The 23,568-nt window shown below is 48.7% G+C and overlaps 1 protein-coding gene across 3 annotated transcripts in view; it reads left to right on the top strand.

The window, feature by feature from the left end:
* The first annotated feature begins 346 nt into the window (after positions 1-346).
* Positions 347-23,568, top strand: part of LOC138511696 (general transcription factor IIH subunit 2) — a 1,250,606-nt gene continuing 1,227,384 nt past the window's right edge. For all 3 annotated transcript variants that reach the window (XM_069627529.1, XM_069627530.1, XM_069627531.1), the window contains exon 1: positions 347-443. The gene's annotated coding sequence lies outside the window, so the exon portion shown is untranslated. The remainder of the gene's footprint in view (positions 444-23,568) is intronic.

Below are 23,568 nucleotides of genomic sequence, written 5' to 3'. Positions count from 1 at the left end.
AAGCAAGCATGATTGGTGCATGCTCAGTTGCTGTGGAAATCAGAGACAAATATTTATGCCCCTCCAGTAAAACAAATTCACCAGCCTCACTGCAAACCCTAGTCGCATCTATGTGGCTCATACAACACTATTTGTCTCCTGAGCTGTCGGCATTCCACTAGTACAGAAGTGGCCAACAGGCCAAGACAACAATTAACCAGTAACAACAGTAGCCCCCCGCCGACATTTGTCACGAAAAAAGGATAGACTCGGGGAAAATTGGTGAAGAAAACGCCATACGGAACCGTGCGCAAAGTTGAGACCAGTCGCTCAGATTTGTGTACGTATAAGTCACGTGATGAGAACTAGTTGCTAGGTCCTTTCCTTTAATGGGAAGTAGTCACGACCCCGCCAGCCTTCAAGAAGTGTTGCTTTGAAAACGTGTAGACTTCTAGAGAAGAAAGGTAAGTCAATAAGAAAAAGTAGTGTGCGTTCAGGACTAGCTGAGAAGCAGTGCAGCGAGTACGGGTAGAAAACCTTTTCTGGGTACACACCAGAGTGCACTCGGGCCCTCTATTTTCATTTTTCGAGGGATGATTTCGTTAGGCGACAGTGTCCCATAAACGTGATCCTGTGGAGCACAACACCCTAAGCATGCCAGACTGCAATTAATTAGCGCCCCCTGTTTGTTTTATGCATCTCAAAGCTCAAATCCTTGTTTTTATAATGGTTGGTAGGGTCATTGTATTAAATGTGCAGCAAGAAACAAATACTTTCATTATGGTTTTTGGTTTAACCTACTTGATTGAGCACATAAACGACAATTTCGGACAATTTGTGGCTTAGTTTGTGTATGATGCATACAAAATAAAAGCAATAGGTTGCATACTGGCTTCTCATTTCCATCGCAAGTGCTTGTTTGACTAATACAATACGTATTGAGCATGTTAAATATAAGATTGAATCTCACGTTTAATAACAAGCTGCATGGCGATGTCAGGGCATGAATAAAAGTTAGTGACTTTATCACATGCGCTTTTGGAATGTTTCCATTAAGCCCTTTTAAAGTAGAAAAGTTGAAAGAGACTTGAAGTGTACAGGAGGAAAAAATAAAAGAACCGGCCCGCGATGGTGACACATCAAATGCGGGTCAACGAGCCAAACTGGTTTAAGTAAACCTATTTTACCAAGCTGGTAAAAAAAAGTTCAGCCTAGGCTTATGATAACCGTTTTGCACCTAGTTCATTTTCACCCTACAAAAGTTAACTCCTGCTCAACAGTTGCAAAAACGCTTCCCAAAAAAACTTTGAAAGGCTTGTAATCTTACACAAGTTTTACTGTGTTTTTATTTAATACCTTTTAATCATTTGTTGATCTAGCTTGAAAACAATGAATGGATAATGACATGAGTAATTAACTGTTACCTCCACGGGTCTCTTCCCTTTCCCAGTACTTACCTTTGAAGACCCAGCCTCCACAACAGGACCCAACTGTTGGGTCTGAGCGGAGGACACGGGACAACATCTTACTTCATCGCCATACTTTATTAACTAACTGCCTCTTCCTCCCTGAGGTTGCTCTTCCTCCCTTCACATCGGCACTTGTTTAACCCTTACAGGGATAGGCTTCGTCCCTCACAACACCTCGCCCTCACATATCTCCTTACATCCATGTCACGCTTCTTCAATGAGTCTGCATGGTCTTTTTATGATCGGTCACGGCCGCCCTTCTTGGTCCAGCTCTTAACACCTCTCTGTTGGTATGTGGTTATTGCCTGCGCCTTCTCCTTCGTTTCCGTGGGGCGCTCTTGGTCGTTCTCTTCTGCAGTATCTCCTTCTGGCACAAGATGTTTGAAGAATGATGCATTCCCATTGATGGCCCTGTAGGGGTTGGCAGCTGTCACCATCGTCCCCTTCACGTCGGCCACCCTCAGGCGTGTGCTGTAACACATTGTGTCAATTTTCCTCTGTATCTGTTGCTTCACAAGTACTTCTCCTTCCTCAAACTCTTTGGGTCTCGCCTTTCGGGCCCAGTCAGTTCTTTCCTTTGCTCTCGCACCTCTAGCATGTCTCGGTTTCCTGGCTGCCACTGAGTTCCTTGACTTCCTTGGGGAAGGCGCGTCTTGGCTTGGTATGCCTTCATAAGGTCACCTGGTGGCACCCCTGTTACTGAGTGTGGCGTGTTTCTGTAGTGCCATAACATTCGGCACAATGGTTGCTGGATTGGCATGCCCTCCATATTCGCTTTCTGAATGGTCCTTTTTATAGATGACATGAATCTTTCTGCCATGCCGTTCGCTTGTGGCCATAGTGTAATTATCCTTTGGTGCGTGAATCCCATGTTTTTTCGCAAATTGGAAGTACTGGCCACTGAATGGCAGTCAGTTGTCTGTCTTGACTGTGCTGGGTATACCCCACTTGCTGAAGACTGTGGACGGTGTGTGCTTGGGGAAACTTAGAGATTTCATCCACGATTACCAGAAGATGGTCCCCTGACTCTAGCGGCCTATCGAAACTCATCACGACACCTTCTCCAGTAGAGGCGGCTCTCTTCTGGCTACACACTGGCATGGAAGGCAGCTTCTGACTACTTCCTCCACCATTGCGACCATGAGCGGGAACCATGCTGTCTGTCGGAGCAGTTTCTTGGTTGCTTCCCCTCCCCGGTGTCCTTCATGCGCCTGCTTCACCAGCCCCCTCCGTATGGACGATGGGATGACAATGCTTGTTCCGACACCGCAAGTTCTGTGCTGATCTTTGCCATGCCTTCAAGTTCCTGTCTGTTGACTCCCTCATGGCGGTGTAGGCTGTGTTATCATTTTCTTGTAGTCCCTCCATTTGTTGTAGGACGTGAGCTCTATGGCCCACCTAATGGATGGGTTAGCCTGTGTTGCTCTGGCCAGGTCCTGGATGGTGAGAGTGGGCAGTAAGGCCTGTTCTATGACATAGCATAGGTATTCTGAGTCCCCTTCTCTCAGTGGCCTGTCTTTTGTTGTCTGGTGGCGTGAGATGTAGTCCGCAGGGCTGCTCTCTCCCACTGGTCTATGTGTAATGTCATAGGCGCATTCCTGTAGGTGGATGGCATAACTTTCTATCCTTGGGGGCATCTTTGTCCTTGGTTTGCCAAATAGTGATAGGTGGGCCTGGTGATCCGTTTTTAGGGTGAACCTCTTCTCTATCACAAAGTGGCGTAAGTATTTGCAGGCCCATAATGCTGCCAGGCTTTCCTCCTCTGCCTGTGAGCAGGCACTCTCCGTGTGGGACAAAGACCTGCTGGTATATGCTACCACGCAGCTTGCAGGTGCGCCCGGCATCTCTCGTTGGGCCAAGATGGCCCCTAGGCCAACTGGGCTGGTGTTAACTGTGTGCCATTGTGGATTATAGTAGGCGAGGTGGGTAGCATTTGCTAGTTCGGATCTGATGGTGTCAAATGCCATTCATGGGGCCAGGTGAATGGCTCCTTCCATAGCAGGTGTGTTAGTGGTTCGGTGGTAACGGCGTATCACTGTAGGTAGCGGGCACAGTAGCCAGCCATCCCCAGGAATGATCTAACTTCGTCCAGGTGAGTGGGTATCTGCAGTTTGTTGATGGCGTGCACCTTCTCCGGGTCAGGCTGCATCCCTTGTACCGATAAAATGTGGTAGTAGAATCTGAGCCTGTCCTTGCTGATGTTGCATTTCTCGTAGTTTAGTGTGAGCCCTGCCTCTTTAAGGATGTTGCATATGTCGACAAGGGCTTGGTCATGCTCTTCTGGGAGGTGCCGTATACAAGAATGTCATCAGAATAGTTAAAAGCTGACTTTCTCTGGGAGCAGCAGATGTCTGATGGTCTCCTGAAAAATCTCTGCGGCGGCGGAGATTCCAAAGGCAGCCGTTTGTAGTGGAATAAGCCGTCATGGGTGGGAAAAATGGTCTTCCCCTGGAGTTGGTGTATAGTTCCAGCTAGTGGTACCCCTGGTTGAGGTCTAGGTTGGAGAACTTTGTTGCTCTGTTAAACTGCACAGTCATGTCCTCTATCTTTAGACCCGGATGTCGTTCCCTATCAATGGCTGTATTAGGCGCTCTCATGTTGACACATAGCCGAAGTCTGTTTCCATCTTTGGGTAGCGCTACCAGGGGTGACATCCATGGCGTGGGTCCCGTTGCGGTCTCTGATTTCATTTTCCAGGAGTTGTCGTAGTTCTCGTGAGATGTTGTTAATGTGTAGGCTGATTACCTTGCCTTTCAGCTTTCCCAGGCCCTTGAAAAGCTCAGGGAACGTGGTCATGAACATCTCTTTATTCACTTGGGCAGCCATCGTGCGGCATTTGGTTTCAGTTTTATTTCTGCTCCGATCCCCTCTGCATACCAATACTTCATTGTCTTGAAAATGAATGTCTATGAGGCCCGTTGATTGGACTTCGGAGCACATGAATAATGGTGTTGGTCGTCTTGCCTTTTTGAATGTGAGCGTTTCCCTAAATTGCCCCAGTGATGGTAGTGGCATACTCCCCATTGGAAGATTCTTGCTCTTGAAGGTACTAGATCCCGTGTTCCCAGATAGTAAGAACCTGTTCCCCATAATGTTGACCGTGGCTCCCGTGTCAATAAGGAACAGATGAGTGACTGCCACCATTACTTTTTTTTTTTTTAAATATATGTTTTCATTGGTTTTCACAACATACAAAACATAACCAACACACCCGACTGTTGCGGTTCCTTCCAGCATGACGTTCGTTTCATATTACATATTACAGTCATCCTTCCTCCCACCCCTTTAACTCGAGTTTACCCTCGTCGCCTCAAATTTCTATCTTCTGGGGGGCATCCCCCTCATCATGAACACTAGTAATCACTGCTTAATACCACGCCGTGGTCTCAGCGTCAACCCATTTCAGGAGGTCGTTCACCACACTTCCACTCTGGGCCTGTGAGCTGCTTTCCACCCCATGGCTATTCTCCTTTTGGCCAGGATGTATGCCAGGTCCTTGAGTTTACTAACGTGTCTTGAATTCCGTGGTCTGGCAAATCTCCCCCGCCCCAACTTGCATGCCCACACAGATTCCACATCTAACATAATCCCTTTCTCGGATAATCGTAGCTTGACTTCACCCCAAAAACTCCCCACCTCCGGGCAGGCTCAGAACATATGAATCATCCCAGCATCCACCTTCCTGCATCTGGGGTATTTTTATACGTCTGGGCCCCCAAATCTGGCAATCCTTAGGGGGGGTCATGTATGCCCTGTGGGTGACATATAACTGCATCTGCTGCAGCCTGGCATTTCTAGACACCTTTTTGTGATATCTCTGGGATCTTTCCCACTGTCCGTCTAGCATAAGTTCTCCCGCATCCTCCTCCCACTCTTTTCTGAATTGGGGCAGCTATTTGCTCACTCTGGACATCAGTACTTCGTATATCAGAGATATTACATGCCCTCCCTCCGAGATATCGTACATTGTATCAATGGCTGCGTCCGGCTGCTCTGCCAGTGCTGCCTCGTGCCACGTCTCCTTTACCGTTTAATTATTCTAGTGTACGTAATGTACTGCCCTCTGTGTACCCCCGTATCCTCCACTATCGCATGAAAATCCAGCACCCTCCCCTCTTGCCATTTATCACCCAGGGTCGCTAAGCCCACTGGCTCCCAGTATTTGCAGATCCCTCTCCTTAGTTGCTCATCCGCCCTGCATAGTGGCACCTGCGGGGAGCTAGGGGTTTGGTTCCCCACCACCCGGCACGCCTTCTGCCACGTTTCCCAGCCCAATACCAGTAATTCGGGCAGCTCTGCTTTAGGTAACCATATTAGTTTTTTTAGGAAGTAGGGTTTGCATTGGCCCCTAAGTAGTCTGGATTCTGCCGTCTCGTCTTCCGACAGCCATCTGCCCACGTATTGTAGCAGCCCTGCCAAGTGGCACATCTCCAAGTTCGGCAGCTTAATGCCCGCTCTATCGTACGTATTCTGCAGTTTCCATAAGGCTATTCTGTTCCTAGAGTTATGCCATAGGAACCCTCGGTATAGGCTCTGGAGTTTGGTGAAGAAACGTTTGGGCAACGTGCACGGGATGTTTACAAAGTAATGTAACAGCCTGGGTAGGACCACCATCTTGAGCAGGGCCGCCATCCCCACCATGGCTAGGGGAAGTTTTGCCCAGAACTGCATGCTGTTCTTAATACCTTCTACCACCCTGTCTGTGTTATACTTGTGCTCATCTGCAGTCGTATGATATATATTAATCCCCAAGTAGCGGAATGTTCTGGTAGGCCATGGTATCCGCAAAGTGGGCAGACTATCTTGTGGGGCTCCCGCATACCTGCCCAGGGGGAACATGCATGACTTTTCTGGGTTAATTGCTATGCCCGAGAGGGTGGCATAGTTCTCCATCACCTCTAGGACATATTGCAGGTTCTCCTCAGGGAAACGCAGGTTCAACAACATATCGTCCGCGTACAAAGATATCAAGTGCGGTCCCCCTTTAGTTTGTACCCCTATTTCTTCGTATTGCTGTCTTAGGCAGATTGTTAACGGTTCCAGGGCCAGGATATACGGCATCGGGGACCATGGGCATCCCTGCCTCATCCCTCTGCTGAGCTGCCATTTGTCCGATATTATCGCCCCCGTTTTAACCCTGGCTATTGGAGAGCTGTACAACATTTTTGCCCATCTCAGGTACCCTTGTCCCATCCCGTACTCTTTTCAGGGCCGCCAGCATCCATGGCCACCTCACCGGGTCGAAGGCCTTTACTGCATCTAGTTAGACTATTGCTATCTCACCCGGGTCCTTCTTTGCCTGTTCTATGACATGGTGCAGCCTTCTGTGATTATCCATTATGCTCCTGCCTGGGACGTAACCCGTTTGGTCGGAGTGTATGAGTTTAGTAATCGCCTTTTTCAGTCGATTAGCCAACACTGTCGTTGGGATTTTACTATCCTGATTTAACATGGACAGGGGTCTGTACGACCCACAATCCGTGCTTGGCCTACCAGGTTTAATAAGCGGGATGATCATCGCCTCCCTTAGGAACTCTGGCAGAGTCTCCCTCTCAAAGGCCTCGTTGAACATTGCCAGCAGTGGGGGAAGCACTTCCCGCCTATATGTTTTGTAGAATTCGCTGGGGAGGCCATCCGTCCCCGGGGCCTTGCACGTGGGCAGGTGTAACACCACTGTCTCCAACTCCTCTAGGGTTATGGGGGCATCCAGGTTCTCCCTTTCTTCCTCGCTCAATTTTGGTGAACCTATGTCTTCCAGCGTTTCCTGCATCTCGTGCGCAGCGGGCTCTCCCGCGTCCTCGTACAGGCGTTTATAAAATGTACAGAATCCCTCATTCACTCCTTCCTGGGTGTTCCAGACCTGGCCCTCTTCCCCCAGTATCTCTCTGATCGCTGGCCTCGGTGTCTCGGTCTTATATAGCCATGCAAGCAGCCTCCCCGGTTTGTCCCCCCCACATGCTGTCTCTCAACGTATTTCTTGTAGTTCAGCTTACAGAGCCTCTCCCAGACTCCCACACACGCCTGTTTTAATTGACCCACCCGTTCAGCGTCCTCCTGTGAGGTGCTCCCTTTACGCATAATTCCTTCTAGTTTCCTCTCAGTCTCGTGCAACTCTCGCTCTATACCCTCTTGGAGCCCTCTGGATTTAGATATAGCCGTCCCTCTGACCACCACCTTGAAGGCCTCCCATAGGGTACCCTCTGACTTTGCACTCCCCATGTTGTCGAAATACCCGGTTATTTCCTCCCTGAGGTCCTCTCGGAAAGCACTATCCTTCAGTGCCTCGGCCCTAAGCCTTCATGTGGGGATCCTGGCTCTGGGAGGTTGGTGTCGCCAGGCCAGGACCAGAGGGGAATGGTCCGATAATATGCATGCCTTATATTCTGAGTCAGTCATTTCCCCGGCCAGTTCCTGGGTAACAAACATATAGTCCAGTCTTGTGTGCAGGTTGTGTGGGGCAGCATAGTGCGAGTAGTGCCTATCATTTGGGTGTTGCTGCCTCCATATATCTACTAATCCAAAGTCTCTCAGCAAGGCCTGTAATGTCCTCGCCGCGGGGGTGGGTTTGTGTAGCTTAGTATCCGACCTGTCCATTCTGGGGTGCAACGTGCAGTTAAAGTCCCCTCCCCATATGACCGCACCACCTAAGTGGGGGTTAATTTTGTGGTATGGTGTTTTGAAGTAAGCCACTGTGTCTTGGTTGGGGGTATATGTGTTTATGATGCACATTTCTCTATTCTCTAGCATCCCCCGTATCGCTACCATCCTCCCATCTGGATTTACCGTGGTTTGAAGCAATTGGAAGGGCACATGTGGTGCCACCCAGGTGAACACCCCCCTAGCGTAAGCTGAATATGTCGCGCTGATGGTGGTCCCTCTCCACTTTCTTCCCACCACCTCTTGTCTCTCTCTAGTGAGGTGGGTTTCCTGCAGCAGGGCTATGTCTATTTTTTGCCTTCTCGGGTACATCATAACCTTGTTCCTCTTCAGATAGCTGTTGAGGCCTCTAACGTTCCAGGTCACTATTCTAAGTTCTCCCATCGTCTTCCATATTCGTCCCTTTCCCTCCGCTCCTCTCGTCCCCTCCTCCAGCTGGCTTTGCCTGAGTATTAGCTCGTTCCATGTGCTTTTTCAACATCAACTCCCCCCTCCCTCCACCCTTCCCGTTCCCAACTGTTGCCCAGCTCTATCTATGGATCTCGGGCCTTCCCGCATTTGGTTCCTATTTGGCGGTGCCAATACTAGGGACCCAGCAGGGGGTTTCCACACAAGCGGGAACCAGACTATCCTATCTGTGGGGGTAGAAGAGTGGGTCTATCGTGTCTCCTGCTACTAAACCACATTGTTTCATGCTCATGCAGTACTGTATATTTGGCATGCAGCGCTGCCTTCCCAATCTACATTGCCCTAACTTATATTCAAGTCCCAAAGTCACAGTTTATACGGCACCTCTGCTTCGGGATTGCGCCTCACTTCTCTGTGTTGTCCCCTTTCTGGCCTTGTGCTCCCGACGGACAGTTCTGGGCGTCCAGCCACTCCGTCGCATCTTCTGGGGTCACAAAGAACAGGGCTTTGTTGTTGTGAAACACCTTCAGCCTTGCCGAATACATTAACATATATCTGATGCCTGCATCACGCAGTCTTTTCTTCACTGTCCCATAGTTCAGCCGCCATCTCTGCACCAGTAGTGTGTAATATGGACACGCCGTGATGGATGTGGAAGCTCTCTGTATTGTGCCTCCTTTCCAGAAGTGTTCAAGTATTTTCTCTCTATCATGGTAATTCAGGATTTTTGCGATTAAAATCCCTGGAGGGGGGCTTCTTGAAAGGGCTCTGTGTGCTCTCTCCACCGCGAACCCCTGGGTGAGCGTCCCTCCTCCTATCTCCTGGAGTAGCATGGTCTCAAAGTAGTCCGTGAGGTTGGGGCCTTCCGCTCCCTCCGGGAGGCCCACTATACGTACGTTGTTCCTTCAGGCACGTCCTTCTGCTTCCTCGGCTCTGTTTTCTAGATTGCTCACTTGCTGTTTCAGTACGTGGATCTCTGAGGCATGGGATGTGCAAGCCGCCGTGTTTGTGGACGTTTCTGTCTCCAGCTCGTCTGTGCGCTCCGCTAATTTCCGTCTGAGTAGGTTGTCTGAGTAGGTTGACTTCCTCCTGCACTGCTCCCATTTTGAGTTCCAGTGCTGCCTTAAGTTCGGCTGTAGCTGCCTCCAATTTGGTCTCCCACGTCGTCTTCAAGTCCGCAATCGCGTCTAGGATCTGTTAGTTATTGCGCCTAGGGGTTGCTTACAGCTGCAAGTTCTTTTCTCCGTTTCTGGCCCCTTCCGCTGGTTGTGGGGTCTTCGTATAGTCTTCCATCGTGGGTTACTTCCCTTTGGTTTTGGGAAGTTTGGATGCCATTGTAATTTATAGTTTGTTCCAGTGCTAGTTGGCGCCTTCTTCTCTAGGGGTGGCTTTATCACGATCCTTCTCCCACGAACCGGGGCCCTCTTGATACTCTGACTGTGGCAGGAGGTTTCTGAACTTGTCCTCGCTCCGGGGACTACAGCCACGTCACCTCTGCTACGGGGGCCTTTGATATGGGTTTTTAATGGCCTTCCTTTCTATTTTCGGCGATACGGGGCCCTCGCAGTGTCTCTAGGCGTCCTTGCCTCGTGTAGTCATAGTCTGTGGGCCCGTTATGCGGGGTTGCGCTGGCTTGTTTGCCCTCCTTGTTGTGGGGGCTTCCGGTGGTCCTGGCCAGGGCCCGGATGTGCATGCAGTTAATGAAACCGCTGTAGTGGTTAGTGGTCACGTTCTCCTCTCCAGCGCTTCAGCGCTCCTTCTTAGGTCATCATGTCCAGGTTTCTGTGTCGGAGCTACTTTACCGGGGTCTGTGTTTCTTTTGTGTGCTGCCCCTCTCCCCGCCAGCCCTTACTATTGTCTCCTTCTCTTTTCTAGGAGTGGGTTCCTGCCTCTCCCCCTGAGTCTCCAGATCTCTGGCCTCTGAAATGATGGTCTGTGGCGCTGTTGTCTTCTCTGTGTGAGGCACTGTCCATGCGTTTGCAGGGGGGTCCTTAGCTAGCATCTTAAGTACTGACCCCTCTGTGCAGCGCTGATCCCCATGTGCCTCCATAGCCCGGGCTCCTTGCTGGCTTAGGCATGCCTCCTATGATGTGCTGCTGCCCCTTTGAGTTTTGTGCTGTGTTGGGGGAGGGGGTGCTGATGTGCACTGCCCTGCCTGTAGAAGGCCCCCCGTTGTTATCTCCCTCCAGCTTGTTCCAATACGTAGTTTATGTGGGATGGCAGAAACCCATCCCTAATCGCGTCCCTGATGCTCGTGCTTTTGCCAGAGCTCCCGGGTAGCTGTGAGCCCCGCCGAGGCTCCAGTACAAATTTGCCGTGGGCCTTTGTATCTGGGTGCCCAGGCACACGCTGGCTGAGGGAGTGGGAGTCTGTCAGCCCCAAGGGGGGGCTAACGTTAGCAGCGCGTGTGGGAATGGGTGCAGGGCGCTTCGGCTGGGGCCGCAGCAAAGACTTGGGCAGGGGTGTAGGGGCTGTGCCGCCTTCCGAACAGCGTAGCCCGGGTCCGTGTTCCCCTCGGGGCACTCTGGTGCTCTGGGCGTAGCCGCTGTGTTGCCGGTCAGGCCGCCGCTGCCTTTATTGAGCCTTTATTGAGTCGGCACCGCGGGCGGCGCTCTGCGCATCAGTGTTTTAATCTCCTGGCCCTCGATCATATCTCTCATCTTCTGGCAACCTGCCTCCTTCCATTGCCTAAAAGCTCCTTGCTCTGTCCCTGGTACAAGCTGGGGGTTATGAAATAGAGGCATGAATGGGGATGGGAATGTAGTTCTACCCTTCCGCCGCACCACCTCATCCCATACGTCACCAATCAAAGCTGTGATTTTACTCCTATACATGTTGGTGGGTCTGTCGACCTTTTGACACCATACTAACCCCCCCAATCCATTCCCGTATTATCTGCAACGGGCCGCTTGATATTACATTTTGAAATGGGACCTCATCCCTCCACACATTATGGGCGGCGTTAACATCTTCCAAGCCACCCTTTTTCTTCTTGTACCTATAAAAATCGCAAGCATCCTATTTAAGTCTGAGGGACTACTATTGGCAGAGCTTGAAAATATAATACCCTTGGGAGCACTATCATTTAACAACATTAATCCTACCTATCCATGATATTAACAGAGGGTGATGCTCTTCCTGACACTTTTTAATTGATTCTAACAATGGGGGATATTTAGCCTGATACAATGATTGCAACAAGTTTATCTTAACTCTCAGGTATTTTAGCCCTTTCTCTGTCTTCAAATACTGACCCACATCCATGGACAGTTCCGTTGAAATATGACCCCCTTGTAACACCTTTACGTCTGATTTATGAGTGTTAATCTGTAATCCTTCTACTTCGCCATATTTCTCCAGTTCTGTTGATAACTTCGGGAGAGAATTAGCCAACTCTGTTGCTGTGATAATCAAGTCATCAGCAAACACCATCACTTTATAATCTACTTCTCCAAATTGAATGCCGCTGACATTCTTCTCCTCTCGGATCTTGGATAAGAATGGCTCCAGATGAGTTTATTGAAGTGACGCTGCTTCAGATATTCCTCCTGCACTTCTGCATCTGGGGATTCGGTAGTGTATAATGCGGAGTAATACTCTGTGAATACTTGCACTTCGTCTTTCGACTTTGAACTAAAGGTACCCGTTCCCATATTAATGCGAAGTATGGCCCTTGCTTCCTCCTTTTTCCTCACTTGCTGCACTAGGTTTGCCTTAATATAATACTGTTGTTTTAAAAATAGTATGGACTTCTCTTCTTGCCTAGTTTGCATTAGCGATAGTTGTCCCTTAATGTGCCCATACTCCCCTCAATGCCACTCCTTCATCTGTTTACATTTTACTCATTAACCCCTCAATTGTGATTCTAAGTGACTGTGTATCACGCTAAATTGCTTTTCTCAGAGAACCTTCCTTGCAATTAACTCGCCCTGCATAGTTGCTTTGAAAGTGTCCCATATGGTTCGTTCCTGCATTTCCGGGGTCCTGTTTGTTTAAAAAAATTCCCCAATTTTACCCGGTATCTCGCTATTTATAATTGGGTCCGCTAATAAGTGGTTTGGGAATTTCCAATTCCAGAGCCCTGTCCAATCCCGCTCTTGCTGTATGTCTATCGATAAGGGAGCGTTATAGGACAAACTAATGGGCCCTAGGTCAATTTTATGTACTTGCCTCATTAATGTAGCAGAAACCCATATATCATTGATCCGGGACAACGAGCGATGAACATGCGAGTAAAATGTAATGCCTCTAGTTCCCTTTTGTGTTTCCTTCCAGGAATCTACCACCGCTAGACGGGTCATAAATGCTCAATGTTTTTGAGAGGGGCCCGTGTGAATGCCATTTGCTGCCGTGCATCTGTCCAACAATGGGTCTCATGCCACATTAAAATCCTCGTTGTTATAATTTGCCCCAATGCGAAGTTCTGCAGTTTGTTCAACACCTCCCGCAAAAATCCATCTTGACTCGCATTGTGCACATAGTAACCTCCCCCCAGTCTAAATGCAAACAAAAGATATATCTACCGTCCTTATCCACTTCTCTCGCAGTTATTTGCAGTCCCGCTAGACCCTTGAAAGCTATAACCACCCCTCCGGTTTCCCCCTTATTGTCAGATTACGTGGGTCTCTTGTAATTTCACAATATCTGCTTTTCCCCTCCCTAGGAATTTTTCTCTTTTGCTTCTCTTAACTGGGGAGTTTAGGCCCCTTACATTCAGCAACAGGAGCTGGAAGCTTTGGTCATCCCCCATAAACCTTTTCATACATTTAATACTTTCCTTAGCGGCTGTACCCCTCCTCCTCTCCCCTTGAAACCCCAACACGCTTCGGTCGGACATGACCCACCCTCTCCCTCTCCCCTCCCCCAGCCCCCATGCGACAAACCATGGAGGCTGAGTCTCATTACACATCCAGAGACAAAATGTGCGGGTCTACTACTAGGACCCATACCCTGCTGAATTACAAGTGCTGGGATCACCTCACAACTACCTCAGCACCAGCACTCTTCCATTCTACCCCCGCCCCCGGTAAGTATTTTCCTTTTCACCCAAACATCCTATAATCTGCCCATCCCCTTAATGCCCAAATATATTGTACCTAGTCGTCCACCCAAAAGGGTTGTGCTGCCCATTATTAACCCAGTCCCAATGGAACCGTCCTCTTTGATGGTAGCTCGCTTACTTTCCTCCATTCCCATTGTTTAGTCTTTGCCGTCTCTCTTGACGGCCTCCTATCCTGTTGCTCACCCCCATTGTCCTCAGTTTTCCTAATCCCAAGTCCTTCACAAGAGGTGATGCGATTTTGATTTCCCTCCCAGGTAAACCATCCAAATGGAAGTGTCCATCTGTAGCGTATTTTGAGCTTTAACCACCGGTATCCTCAATCTCCGCTTCACCAAAGTGGACTGTGCAAAATCCTGATATAACTGTATTTCAACCCTGTTCACTTTTATGGGACTTTCCTTTCTTGCCGCTTGTAATATCTGCTCCTCTTTTCGGTATCGCTGGAGTGCGGTTATTACATCGCAGGGTCTGGCACCAGGTTCTGCTCTTTTAGGACCCACACGATGAATGTGGTCCAGGTGTACTTCCTGTGCAGTTCAGTAAGTCAGCAAAAACTCTTTGCATCGTATCTTTCCAATCTGAATCCTCTACTCCCTCCAAGAGTCCTTTAACTCTAATGTTGATTCTCCTTGAATGATTTTCGAGGTCTTCCATCTGATTCTCTAGATTTCGTGTTGCCGTTGCAAGGTGGTCAGTTAAAACATCTATTTTTCTGCCAGCTCCTGAACAGAGTTTTCGGTAGTATCAAGATGCACCCCCACTGCAGCAATAGTCCCTTTGATCTCCGGCAAGGATTGCCAGCTTCACTCTGATCATACTCTACTGTAGGGTCCCTGTAATTTGATCACTAAAAGCTTTGAAACATTTGCTGGAACACTTTTTTAGTTCTCTTGTGCAGTTGACCATATTGGTGACCCACTTGAGATCACTTGTTCCTGAGGGATTTGTTCTTCTGCTGACCCGGCCTCACCCTCCTTACTCCAGAGCTTTGACAATGCCCCATCTTGTTGTTTCTTTGCCCCTTTAGGAGTGGGGACCCCTTGCTTGGATTCTTTGGGTCTGTTTCTTGACAGTTTTAGGAATGTGCAAGGGTGACTTTCTTATCCCCTCTGGTCAGATCACCTACAGAAATCTCAGTCTTTTGTCCTTATGTTGATCGATTCTGCATAATATCACACAATCCTGTCCAACTGCCCTTTCACACTCAGTCTGGACTCACCAAAAAGCCTTTGCATGTATTCTGCCACGCCCAATCCAGCATTCACCTGTCCTTTTTCTGCTGCCGGGAGCGGTTTCTTTTTGACCCCTTCCACCTTCAGTCACATATTCCACCTCAATCGATTCCCCCTTCACTGTGTCCTTCAATCTGCTCCATGTGCCTCAGTAGGAGCCGCACCCGTTTGCCTTGCAACAAAGCCGGCTAGGCTTCACCATGCAGACCAGACCCCTCCTCTTCCGGCCGTGGATGGGAGAGGGTCAGGCCAATCTTCTGTAGCCCCTCTTCAACCAAATTTTACAATAGTTAAAGTGGCGCGATCGGGCGGGGCATGGCATGTTTCGGAAACTGACCAATACAATCCACCAGCCGCAATCTCGACTTACTTGGGTTCCAAAGTGAACATTGGGTCACTTCAAGACTTCATCCACTCCCCAGCTGGGTTCCTAATGCTAAATTCTCGTTGTTATTGGTGGTGCCGGGCAAGAGCTCACTCCTCGCGATGCGAGCGTCTTGGCGGCCATCTTGGAATCGTTGGACATTATTTTGTTACTAAAACATTTTAATCACAAAATGTGTATCTCGTTTATACTTGCAAGTACTGGATTATATGATCAGCCTGATTGTTTAACAACCATTACTGTGAGCACAGCACCTGAGCAACCTGCCCTGGCATCTCTGTGACTGAATATCCCAATTGTGACTTTTGGGAATCTGTTGTGCTTCTTATCCTGTAATTATCTTAATGTATTAATTCTTAACATTGGGTGGTGCCCACTCCCCTCTTCACTTTGATTATGCAGAAGATCTTGCAATTCATAACCAAGGGAATTGGGTAGCATCCATAGACCTACAGGATGCCCATTACCATGTCCCAGTTCTTAGACGCACCAGAAGTTCCTCCTGTCCGCGGTGATGGGGATTCACTTTCAGTTTAAGGTTCTTTCCTTTGGTCTGAAATCAGCCCCACACATGCTCACCAAGCTCCTTGCTCCATTGTTGGCTTGGCTACATTTGGTGGGATCGAGTTGTTCCTTTTATTTAGGCTGGCTAGTCAGGCCGGGTGCCGTGGCAACTACTCACATGGATGTGAGGAGGACCTGTCAGATGCTGAAGGAATGGGGTTTCCTTGTGAATCTAAAGAAATCCCATCTGGAATCAACACAGTCCGACATTCATAGGAACCCTCTTTAATACAAGAGAGCAGAGAATCTAAGAAAATGCCAAAGGTGTGTCCAGGGGCAAGTCATTCTCAGCCAAGGATCTCCTGCGGGTCTACTGGCATATGGCATCTTGTGTGCTTTTGGTGTCCTGGGTGAGATTGCACCTTCAAGAAGAAAGAGCACTGTCTTGGAATACCTGCGACTGACTGCTTCCATCAGGAAAAACGGACAGCATGTTGATAACATTTGGACAGCCCGAGGCTGGTCGCAAAGCTTCGGTAGCAACTATCAGCCGATGGATCCGATTGGCCATTTCCATCGATCATTTCCATGGCCTATGCAAAAGTTATGTACCCTGCAGGGACGGTCGCTCTACCAGGGGTGTGGCAGCATCCTGGGTTAATGCTTGAGGGGCTCTCCCTGCAGGAGATATGCAGAGCAGCCACGTGGGCATATCCAAACACTTTCATCATACATTACCGGCGTAAAATAAAGTATGATGCAGTGGGTTATTTGGTGCAGTGGTCTTGAGCTCGGGGATCATCTGATGTCCAACTCCCCCCTAGTTGAGGTTTAATAAAGTGTGTATTTCAGCAGCATTTTGGGTGGATTGTCTGATTGGGTCTCATGGGCTTCTCCTAAAATGCACTGGTATACCTCACAGGTGAGTACTGGGACGAGGAAGAGGAGGTAATGTTAGGATTACTTATGGTAATCTTCATTACTCCTACTCTTCCTCGTCCCAGTACTAATTTAGCGTCCTGCCCTCCCATGGTGGAGGGCCCATGATACTGGAGGGTAAATTAAAACTCGGGTTTGTGGGTAAGAGGCAGTACCTATACCTCTGGAGGGGGAAGGGGCAAGAGTAGAAGTTGGGAGAAGTGTCCTTTCATGTAGGCTAGGGCCTCACAGCAAAGCACTTGGACAAGGAAGAGTAGGACTAGGAGTAATTAAGATTATGGTTAATTTATCCTAACATCTGGGCTGGGAGGATAGCTCTGAGGCAACGCATCTGTCGTGGAAGCAAGACAACGCTTAGCAATACAGGTTTGAATCCCGGTCTCATACTTGGAAACCTCTCCGGTATTAAGCGCATTATAACAATTATAATTTAAAATTAATCTTCCATCGACCTCTCACACATACTCTTCCCTTCATCTAGTACCTTGAAGTTCCAACCTACAGCACCCTGAATGGCACCCCAGCCAAACCTGCATATCAAAACTCTGACATTACAGGGCAGTTCAACAGTCTTCCGTAAAGTACCTGCTCAGTGTTAAACCAATAACACATAACCATATTCCATCAAACTCTGGTATAATATTTCAAGCAGAACAATAATAGTAATGTTGTTTATCTAGTGCTTCATGGTGGATACCCCCTCGTCTAAGTGCTGTAATGTGCTGCTGCCCAAGGTTCATGTCGTTGAGGTGATGTTGCAGGAATAATTCGGCCATGTGTGTTATAGTCCTTGTGTGTAGTATGAAGGTATAGTAGACTGAAAGGTTGGGAAAAGGAGAGGTGATTTGGGACTATTTAGGTGTTCTATTAGAATTCTAGGGTTAAGCTGAATCGGTAGAATTTAAGTTGTGGTGTTATCCTTCTTGATCAGGTGGTGTTACTGTTCTGGGTTCCTGTTTATAATTATTGTGAGATTTGTATATGTGTGAAGGGGAATCTGATGGTTTTAGATCACCATGTAAGTGTTGTGCAAACACTGTGACAAGTCGGACAACATGGCGAACAGAAGCGTCTCAGACTTTGAGTCTTTTTACAGAAATGGCTTTATTAAGTCGGCTTAATCAAAACTGGGTTTAAAGAATAAAGCAAAGTGTTCAAACATAAACGCTTTAGAAGTCCATCTCTGAGTGAATAACGCAAAGTGAAGGTGTAATTCACCTATGAAGTAGAAAGGTGCTCCAAAGTACTAAAACCCCTAAAGTAAACTCGCCTGTTGCAACTAATCCTTTAACTTAAAATTAAGTTTTCCTGAATCAAAAGTTCCTTGAACGTGAGAATAGCTAAATCAAATGGTGCAATGAAGAATATACATTTAAAATCCTTCCCTTGGGTGATTGAGGGTAGAATATTTAACTTAATGTGTCCTTCCCTAAATTATAAAAGCCCAACAATTCAATAAAAAAAAAAAATCTCTTAAGGTTTCCTCAGATAAACAGGACTGCTTACTCGGAACAAACTGGGACCTGTAGTTGTCTTCTAGGTACAGGACCTCTTGGGCGAGGGATAAGCTGGGTCCTGTGCTTTGGTTCTCTAACTCCGTCCTTCGGATGGTTCATCCCTCCCTATCGGCATGGCTCCCCTTTCCTTCAGGTGTCCATCTTCATTACCTTCCTTAGCTATTTCTTCTTTGCCCCTCACCTGCTCAGGGAATCTGGATTGTTGCCACCCTCCTCCTCAGGGGATATTTGCTTTTGCCCCTCTTCCTCTCAGGGGTCTTGCTTCTGTCCTGGTCTCTATTTATAAGGATATTAGCAAGGTTTTGCTTTGGCCACCTCTCAGGCAGGTCAAATCTTCTCCCTATTTGGCTTAGGTGGGCTGCAGGGGTACACTCCTTCTCCCCCTGGGCCAATCGGTTACTTCCAGGCAGGCAGTGGTCCAGGGTAGTCCAAGCCAGTTACCCCAGTCAGCAACTCCTTCAGGATAAAGCTCCTCTTCATGCTGCTGCATCACCATCACCATTCATCCACCATTATCATCCTCATTCATCCATCATCATCATCATCATCACGGTCCTCCCGTAGCCTCGAAGGTTTTCAAACATTGGGGACTTGTCCTGACTCTGAAGGGAAAGGCTACGGCCTTTCCTCTGAGATCCTGCAGTGTCTATCGGCCATCTTCTCTCATCGACTTCCATCCCTCAGAACGGAGCACGCGGCCATCCCGGCTCCCGGTGTTCCAGCACCGGCACGCAAAGGGGCGGTTGCCCATCTGTTCCTCCACACGTTGTGTACTGCACCACAGCTGCGGCCATCCCGCTCTAGCGGGTAGCATCATTTCTGCCACCAGGCAGATTTGGTTAGAGCGCTTGTGTGGATTGCGATACTGCGATTCACCACAACACGCATTGCAAATGTGAGTGAGGCTGACCTGAATGGACCATTAAACATTTCATCTTGGTTTGAGAGGGTGGTGCTTTGATCACTTTGTGTCCAGATTTGTGATGGCTGTTATGTTGTTAAAATCTGGCTGGTCATCCCTTCGAATTTGTAGGACCATGCTATTACATCTTAGTGGTAATGGTGGGTCTTAGAGGGTGGCTAGAGAGTGAAGTTCTGCCTGGATTGGTCTGTATACGGTGTCATGCTAGTTTTGTCTATTTTGTTGTAGTGAACAGTTGGGTTTTGAGAGTTTCTGAAGACGGAGAAAGCAGAGCCACAAGCACATTCACTTCCACAGCTTGGTTGATGGGAAAGAGAAGGATCTTCAAGGTGCTAAGTTGAGGGATGAGGGACCAAGTCGAATGTGCCGGAATTCAAATGTGTGACTTCCGGCTGCACACAGGTGTTGAGACAAACGCTTAATTATTCACAAATCATGCCGTCAGATATCCATGGTTTGAAAATAAATCTGCCTATACTATCCACCCTCCCACCACCTGACCTCCTTGCATTGCCATCCCTCAACTGGCTCCTGAGTGAAGGGCCTCCTTTCAAACTTTGGACTTGATTAATTCACTGGGACTACTGGGCCCCAAAAATTGATGGTCCACCTTAGAAGGCACCATTCAATCATAAATATTTACGAGGCTAAGTCTTGGGTGTTGGTGGGTTAGCTGTCTGGAAGAGAAAACGTTGCCAAATATTAAAATTGTAGAAGAGGTGGGTGAGTTCAATGAGAGTAGAGTGAGAGGGCGAGACTGGTAAGGTGTAGGTTTAGGTGTAGATTGCCATTTCTGTACCTATTCCATATGAGAGAAACATTCACTTCTACTGCCCATCCACTTGTGCCGCCTGTGCTCCCTAAACCTAATTTTGTCTGTTGGAGGCTGTCTGGTGGTGGTAGTTGCAATCAGTGCTCCCTATTTTTAGACTTTTAGAGTACATTTTATTTTCTTTGCAAGACAGTAAAGTGTATTATACATCCAGCCGACTTGTGTAAAAAGATAAAACTGGGAGCAGTACCCGCTGACGTAGCGTGCCAAGAGGTACTAAAGTCAAGGACTTATGGCGGGCCCGGACGCAGGGCGGTTGCCGACCAAGAGAGGCTTGACGAGTGAGAAATCTCAGTCCTGGCCGGAGCTTCCTCTGTGAGGCATCAGAGTGTACCTGGACATTCTATAGACGTGCAACGCCTGAGGTGGGTCCATTTGGCGGGGATAGGCGGAGCGAACTTCACCGGTGGAAGATGAACCAACATAACCTGCGGGTACCCAGGCAGCAACTGCGAGCAGTAGACGTCTATCGGGGAGTCAAACCTACCTCAGAGACCAGGGGAATTGGAAGTCCTGAGAGGGCGTGTGGGGCCTGTAGTCACAGGTGGCGATCAGAGAAACACAGATAGGGTTGCTACCTGGCACTGGACTCGCCATTTGAGGAGACCTCCAAGTAAATGGAGCAGACTAGAAGGGAGATGGCTTTGCATATCGTGGGATGCTCCCGTGCCCTCTGGGCTGTTAATCGTTGGCTGGCCTTCAGAAACTTGGTCAGGCTCCAGAACCTCCGACCCGGCTTGCAGCAATGCTATGTGCGGCAGGAGCAGCACTGACGTAAATCAGGCAGAAGAGTCCTCCATGGGACATAGGCAGCAAGCAAGCTCGGGGCTGGTGACGGGGAGGCCGAACCAGACTTCTATCCCCAGCGACAATGTCTGCCTCCGGAGGGTGTGTGCAAGGCCTACACTAGGTAAGGCTCAAGTGAGCCACTTGAACTCGGCTGTCTTCCTGTGAAGCACCTGTGAATGAGTATTGAAGGGGTCATTACCTGGCACTCTCCTCTAGAGACCACAAATGATATGGTGGGGGTGAAGGAAGGGAACTGTCCATCTCCTGGCCTGCTCCATTGCCCTGGGGGTAGCCCGCTGGCGAGTAGCCCCTCTTCTGTTGACATCATACCTTCAGGTGGGAGATGTGTGAGAATGAAGGGGAAATGTTGAGGGGATGATCAAAGGCATCGGGGGCAGGTAACAAGGTAAAAGCTCTGCCAGGGTCTGGGCTGATGCAGTGCCTCAGGGCTCCCAGAGGACTTGTAGTCGCAAGAGGGCCCAATGTCTTCATCAAGTGGCAATGCGGAAGTCAAGTTGACAATATGGATCTCCAACAGGGTCTCCAGGACTTTCAGGAAGCATTCATGGCATCTTTCAAAGTACAATTTCTACTGTTAAATGCTGACTTGACCAGGTCAGTGGCGGAACTTGAGGGAAAGATCTTGCAACTGAGGGAAAGCACGAACATCATGGAACAGGGATTGCAGGAAACAACCGAAGGGGTCAAGGTGAATAGTGAACTGCTGGAGCACCTCAGGAGAATTTCCCATAATCTGGAACTTCAAACAGAAGACCTGGAGAATAGATCCCAGAGGCCCAATATCCTGGTCAAAAATCTATCGGAGGAGAGAGCGGACAAGGAGCTGCAAACCCAAATTCAAACCCTGCTTACAGAGATCCTGGAAACTGCTTGTATTGATTTCATAGGCATCGATGGAATGCGCAGAAGGGGTCAGAAGGGGGGAGGAGATGCATTGGTCGCCCTGTCATACCCCCAAAAAGAGCCATTGGAGTGCAACAGCGCCTGAATCCAACTATTCCCAGATCTAGCTCTGACTACTATGCAAAAGAGAAGGACGATGGGCCCAGTGGGGCGAGAACTGGTCAAGAAGGATATTTGCTACCATTGGACTTTCCTGTTCGGCCTGCATCGGATAACTGCGATATAAGAAGGATGTACTCTGCTGCAGATGGAGGCGGAAGAAGGAGGCAGTGAACAAGACCCAAGTACAGTGTCACAAAAGGGGGGCGAAACCATGGGAATGATCCACAGCAGAGGGGTGAGCAAGGAAACTAAAGCACAGAGGCAGTCTGCCCCAGTGCCAGGGTGGGGAATTGTCTGTACACCTTGGGACAATACCCAGAGAACTGAAGTGGGATGAAGGGTGGTGTATGGGGGAGATATCATAACATTGAGAACAATGCTGTCAACTGAGCAGGAGGAGGCACGGAGAGGAAGTGGTTGGTCTGCTCTCTCTTGTCTTTGCATGAGTGCAAATACTCCCTGTGGAGGGACGTGGGGGAGGCAACCTACAGGGTGGAAATGTAGATTGAGGGTATTCCGAGGAGGGGGGGGAGGGACAGGTAGGGAAGAACTTGCTCCGGGAATTATGAATCACAGGAAGCGGGGCGGATTTAATGGGAGGGCGAAGGGTGAGGAGTGGGGATGATGCACAAGAGAGGGGATAGCAAGGCTTTAGTCCGATTAGTGAAAGACTGGAAGGGTGGGAGCGGTAGGGTGCAGAAAGGGACAATCGGTGACCCACTGCATTCAATTGGTAATACAAAATGTGAGGTGATTGAACACCCCTTTCTCAAGAAGGGAAAATTGGGAATCGCAGGCAATACGTAGTATTGCTCCAGGAAACGCATCTATTGCAATGAGACTAAGGCAGACTAAGGAAGACTTTGCTAACACAAGTACCCTCATAGTGCATGCATCAGCCACGACCAAAACAGCAGGTGTCCTATTCCCATTTAGGGAGTGAATATCGTGGATAGACTACATATTGGTCTGTCTCGCTCTCTCTGGAAGGGTAGAGAAAGTTATCAGTGGGTCCGCTGTCATTGGCTGATTATGCTTCGGTAGCAATGAAAATGCACCTCTGTTCTGCTCAATTTATGCTTGGTTCAAAATGGCGCGGGAGCACAATGCATTCTGGGAGTGCTCGGAGCCATGTTGGAAATTTACTTCACTCCAGCAACATGTGTGCAGCCTTTCACTGCGAAGTGTTGGATTCACAGTGCTGAGACAAACTTGCTTTTTCAAACTTGGTATGCAGTCAAGGCCATTTCTGCTGGGAAACTGTTCTCCGTGGAGCATGTTTTTAGAGCAGGGAGGCCCTGCATTCCTTGGGGGGGAACTCTCGATTGACCCAGCTGGCAACCGACGGCTGTCCCTCAACTGCGCAGGTGCAATTCCAGAAGGTTCGACAATTAACTCCTATTTTTGGAGTGCCTATATAGGCGGAAAACTGGAGGGGTCAGGTGAGACTTCAGCCAGAGAAGGACGCTCCGTCTGGCCTTCCTGTGAGCTGTGGCACTCTCGTCCTGGCTGTCCTCGGGGTCTTCCAGCCGTAAATGGGCGAGATGAAGAATGATAATACGCTCCCGGTGATGTATTCTTTCTTTGACTTCTTTACTTTTTCTGTGATCTATGTCCATGCTAGTTTTATGAGTTATTTCTATGTACTTGTAATCTTTGAATAAATAGCCGCAGAGCGCTGATTGTCTTCTAAAGCGTCCGTGGCTGTGAGTTCTTGTGTGTCTGTTTTTGGGTTGAAGTATTTGCTCTATAATTGCATTGGTGATCTATGGTAGTTCGTGCACTTTTCAGAGGAGAGCAATACAACCTCCCCAGAAAGAGTATTTCATTTTGACGCTGGATGGTCC

This window comes from Ambystoma mexicanum, chromosome 6p (assembly GCF_040938575.1).
Source record: "Ambystoma mexicanum isolate Mex_15411 chromosome 6p, UKY_AmexF1_1, whole genome shotgun sequence".
NCBI classification, from domain to species: domain Eukaryota; kingdom Metazoa; phylum Chordata; class Amphibia; order Caudata; family Ambystomatidae; genus Ambystoma; species Ambystoma mexicanum.
Note: the sequence above shows the minus strand (reverse complement) of the source record. Positions and strands in the feature narration are given on the sequence as shown.